The sequence below is a fragment of the Musca vetustissima genome, unplaced genomic scaffold (genome assembly GCF_032173495.1).
Source record: "Musca vetustissima isolate MV318-11 ecotype Yass unplaced genomic scaffold, APGP_CSIRO_Mvet_v1 utg243331, whole genome shotgun sequence".
NCBI lineage: Eukaryota > Metazoa > Arthropoda > Insecta > Diptera > Muscidae > Musca > Musca vetustissima.
This window is the reverse complement of record NW_026879535.1, coordinates 16555-22463: the sequence shown is the minus strand read 5'-3', so window position 1 is coordinate 22463 and position 5909 is coordinate 16555.

The following is a 5909-nucleotide window of genomic DNA, read 5'->3' as shown; positions in this document are numbered from 1 at the left end:
TTTAGTACACATTAGTTCTAATTTCTAAAACTTCCTACATATCTCAATATTACACCTGACTCCAAATTTCATGATTCTAGCTCGATTGGTTCACCTAAACTTCAAATTGTACCAAATTTAGTACCAATTAGTACACATAAGTACTATTTTCTTAAACTGAATTCTGACCCCAATCCCACACCCCTACAGTGATTCTAACTTGAAATTTTATTGTTCCCGCTCTATCGGTTCACACAAATCCAAACTGTACCGATTATAGTACGATTTAGTACTTTTAGTACACATAAGTAACAAATTTCCAAAACTACGTTCATATCCCAATCCTACACTCCGACGGTAATGTTAATTTCAAATTTCAGGATTCCAGCTCGATTTGTATCTCCAAATTAAATTTGTACCAAATATAGTACTTTTCGTACACATGAGTACACGCTTTCAAAACCATCTCCTTAAATAGACCCTACATCTCAACCCTTATTCGCATTCCAAATTTCAAGTTTTTAGCTCTATCCATTCACATGCTACGAAATTGTACTAAATTTAGTACATTTTAGTACTTTGCTATATCTATTCTACACTCCATCAGTGACCCTCATTTAAAATTTAAGAGTTCTAGCTCTACCGGTTCGCCATATACAAATGGTATCACATTTAGTACTTTTCGTTAAATCGGCCAGTCAGTCAATCACTTTACTCTTTTACACTATCTTCAAAAAAAAAAAAAAAAAAAGAACCCGAAATATTTTTTGCAATCGCATACGCGGAAAATGAGGCTAGAACTTTTATATAATAGGATAATGTGTATTTACAATTTTAAAGATATAGTTCACCTCCATGAACCTGGAGTACCTATTTACAGTCCCCTCGTTTGGAAAATTCCATCCAAAATATCGGAAATTAGGCTATGCAGTTTTATGGGGGCTTTACAAAAACATGAACGAAGTGTGGCAAATGGAATGACAAATTTGCCAAAACACCTTTATAAGTCATTTACTTTATAGAGGGACAGACATTTATGAAGGATAGATGTAAAACAATAGTTTGAATAAAGATGCCTTATTAAAATTAAATAAATTTTCCCCAAAAGGTTCGCAATCATAGAACGTAGAATTTTTTTGAATATATTTATTTTCCTTTATAGTTTCCCGAGGTTTATCATCATCTTTGGCTTCCTGCCACCCACACCTAAAAACCATTAAATGTTTAGTAAACCATTAAATTGGTAGTAAATTTATTTTTTTTTATTTTCATAGCTAGAAAATTAACTTTTTTATTATTTCAAGTGACATATAAAACCCACACACACAACAGCATCAACAACAAAAAGGGGCATAATAAAAACATCACAGATTTATACAAAAATAATGAAGAGTACCACAACACACACACAGACTCACTCATTTTAATGAATATATTAAAATATTTACAAGCGACCCCCTTAACAATTGTCACACACACATACACTCAAACACCCATTGCTACATGACCCGTTTTCCAAAGTAACAACTTTTGTGTCCTCAGCTGCTGTTGATGGTGCTACTACTGCTGCCACACATGACATATCACTTGCACATAATTATATCTAATCTATCTCGTTGTGTGACAGTCAAATTGTGGCAAACTGCATATAAACAGAGAATGGCACACTGACACACACACATACGCCGAGGCACTTCAAAATTGTTGGAACATGTGTAACATGTTCAAACACACACACATACACACTGGCTGACATACTGAAGCTCATATGAACAATTTAATATAGATATTCATTATAGACAGACAGGCTGGCAGCCAGACAAACAGACAGTAGGTTAGTTAGGTAGTATCCTGAAAATTTAACTGGTTTCCATGACACGAATAGCAGTGGGACACCAAAAAGTTATCCTGTCATTGCTTAGTCATGTAACTCAAACAAATGATCGCACACACACACATACACACACGCTCGTTCGCTTGCGCTCTCCCATTTGAACATAATTAAAAGTAACAATTTACTTGAGGTACTTTCTGGGTGTTATCACAAAATTACGAAATTAATTCCATGCGGAGTCGGTGGTGAGGCGAGAGAGAGAGAGAGGTTAGCAACCTCAACAATTTGCATGCACATACGATATTGTCAACATGAAATGTTTTTGGGTGCAATGACAGATGTTGGGAATCAGGTGTGCAGGTATGGAACAGTGGAGTATTGGTGACTTTTTTGAGATAAAATAGATTCTGGATATAGGAGGTTCTTCCAAAGTCTACTATAGTTTCAAAATAATTAAAGAACAGTGCGGATATCAATTATGTATTAAAATTCATTTCTATTCGAAATCAGAGATCTTTAACAAATTGAACCAGTGAGCCAAACAGTATAGCCGCACGGAACCGGCCAAATTGTACCCTACACTACTGCCACTGAACATTCCTTACTTAGCTGGCTTGTGACAGAACTTTCGTTCCATAAGCCGAGCTTAGTAAAGATTTCCAGGCGTGTCGGTCGTTTGAGCAGTTTTTCCAATTTGAAAGACCATTTTCGGCAATGTTGTCTTCGACTTGATCTTTCCATCGTATTCGTGGCCTTCCCTTTCTGCGTGAATCATCAGCTGGTTCGCTTTTATATGCCTTCTGGGCTGGGGAATCTTCATCTATTCTCACAACATGACCTAGCCAACGGAGTCGCTGCAGCTCAATAGTCTAACAATGTCGATGTCCGAAAATAACTGATACAACTCATGGTTCATTCGACGGCGATATTCACCGTCAACGCAAATCGGTTCATAGGTCTTTCGGAGAATTTTTCTCTCAAACACTCTAAGAGCTGCCTCATCTGCTTGCGTAAGTACCCATGCTTCTGATCCATATAACAGCACGGGTAGTATAAGCGTCTTGTAGAGTGTGAGTTTGGTCTGGCGGGAGGTGGCCTTGCTTTTGATTTGTTTGCTCAGACCATAGTAGCATCGGTAGGTCATCACAATCCTTCTCCGAATTTCAAAAATGATGTCATTCGTTTTATTTATGGCGAAGCTGTAGGTCTCAAGTTCCACAGTTGGTCCGAGTCTATTGGACGTCTTGCGCGTTTATACCATAACCTTGGTCTTCTCGCCGTTTACTGAAAAACGCACTTTGGCAGACTCTTTCTCAATTTGTTCAAAGGCGGCTGTTACTGCTCTCAATGTTCGACCCATTATGTCGATGTCATCGATGTAGACGTGTAACATGCGTTGTTTGGTGTACATAGTACCATTTCTGTTCACTTTTACCTCTCGTATGACCTTTTCCAGCAGGATGTTAAAAAGGTCACACGACAAACTATCACCTTGTCTGAATCCTCGTTCGGTATTAAAGGGCTCCGAGAGTTCCTTTCCGTCTTTAACTGCTGATATTGTGCCAGTTAAAGTTATCCTGCATAGCCGAAGTAATTGCGCAGGAATGCCAAACGCAGACATGGCTTTATATACCTCTGAACGGATAGGGCTGTCGAATGCGGCTTTATAGTCGACGGAAAGGTGGAATGTGTCGATATGTGTTTCGTGTTTTTTCCAGGATTTGGCGCAGAGTGAAAATCTGGTCAATGGTGGATTTGCCAGGTCTGTAGCAGCATTGATATGATCCAATAATGTCATTGACAATTGGCTTCAGTCGTTCACACAGCACGCTGGATAGCACTTTATATGCGATGGGAAGGAGACTTATTCCTCTATAGTTGGCACATATCGTCTTGTTTCTTTTTTTGTGCACGGGACACAGGATGCGGAGGTTCCAATCATTGGGCGTGCATTCTTCTAGCCAAATTGTACTAATCAGCTGGTGCATGTTCCATACCAGCATCTGACCACCAGTCTTGAATAGTTCGGCTTGTAATCCATCGGCACCTGCTGCTTTATTATTTTTCAGCCGATTGATTGCTATTCTGACTTCATCTTGGCTAGGTAGTATACGCTCTTTTTTGGGGTATCGTATTCACCGCTACTATTTGATACCTGAAGTTTTTCAAATGGCTCCTTCCAGATCCTCAACACTCTGTCTGTATCTGTCGCCAGGTTTCCTTCTGTATCTCTACAGGAGGATGTGTCTGCACCAAAGCCTTCGGTTTGCTGTTTTACTCGTTGATAGAACTTTCGGATTTCATTCTGACTCCTGTACATCTCGATTTGCTCACGCTCACGTTTTTCTTGCTCTTTCTTCTTTTTTCTGAAAATACGTTTCTCCTCTCTCCTTTTCTTCCGATAGTTCTTCATCGCATTACGTGTTGCTACTGTCCGCAGAATTGCACTATACGCTGCGTTTTTCACCATCAGTAGCATTACGACACTCCTGATCGTACAACGGATTTCTTGATGGTGGTATTTGGTACCCAAGTGTTGCTTTTGCTGCAGTTTTTAGGGAGTGGGCAACTCACTGCCATTGTGCTTCTATGTTATTATCGGGACAAGGGGTGCTTTCGTCAAGCAGTTGGGTAAGTTGAGCGGAGTAGGCTTCTGCTATCTGTTGTGTTGGCAGCTTTTCGACGTCAAATTTCCGTGTTACATTAGATCGCACCTTTACTGCTACATTAAGACGAGTGCGTACCTTGGCTGCCATAAGGTAATGGTCCGAATCGATATTCCCTCCCCGGATCGATCGGACGCTTTTATACGGATTATAGCAATTCGCTCATCTACTGGAGTGAATCTGGAGACGAGGTCTTTTATTCTCCTGTTAACAATAAATCAAAGAAACATATTTTAATATTCCTTCCAGATCCGATCCCGTGCTCAAACTTCCCAAAGGACAGGCATTTTAGAGGCATTTTTGGCATTTTATAACATTTGAATAGCTCTTAAATAGATATATGTGAAACATAGGTCGTATGACTCTTATAATATTAACCTCTTAAAAATATGCTTTTGAAAAATCCACGCCTTATAGGTCCCTGAAAAATATTCTTTTTAAAAATCCACGCCTTATAGGTCCCTGAAAAAAATATTCTTTAAAAAATCCACACTTTATAGGTCCCTGAAAAAAATATTCTTTAAATAATTCACGCCTTATAGGTCCCTGAAAAAATATTCTTTACAAAATCCACGCCTTATAGGTCCCTGAAAAAATATTCTTTTAATAAATCCACGCCTTATATGTCCCTGAAAAAAATATTCTTTAAAAAATCTACGCCTTATAGGTCCCTGAAAAAATATTCTTTTAAAAAATCCACGCCTTATAGGTCAATGAAAAAATATTCTTTACAAAATCCACGCCTTATAGGTCCCTGAAAAAATATTCTTTACAAAATCCACGCCTTATAGGTCCCTGAAAAAATATTCTTTACAAAATCCACGCCTTATAGGTCCCTGAAAAAATATTCTTTACAAAATCCACGCCTTGTAGGTCCCTCAAAAAATCTTCTTTTAGAAATCCACGCCTTTTATAGGTCACTGAAAAAATATTCTTTAATAAATCCACACCTCTTATAGGTGCCTGAAAAAGTATTCTTTAATAAATCCACGCCTTATATGCCTTATTCTTTAAAAAATCTACGTATAGGTCCCTGAAAAAATATTCTTTTAAAAAATCCACGCCTTATAGGTCCCTGAAAAAATATTCTTTACAAAATCCACGCCTTGTTGAGACCCTGAAAAAATATTCTTTACAAAATCCACGCCTTGTATAGGTAGACCTGAAAAAATATTCTTTACAAAATCCACGCCTTATAGGTCCCTGAAAAAATATTCTTTTAAAAAATCCACGCCTTATAGGTCCCTGAAAAAATATTCTTTACAAAATCCACGCCTTATAGGTCCCTGAAAAAATATTCTTTACAAAATCCACGCCTTATAGGTCCCTGAAAAAATATTCTTTTAATAAATCCACGCCTTATATGTCCCTGAAAAAATATTCTTTAAAAAATCTACGCCTTATAGGTCCCTGAAAAAATATTCTTTTAA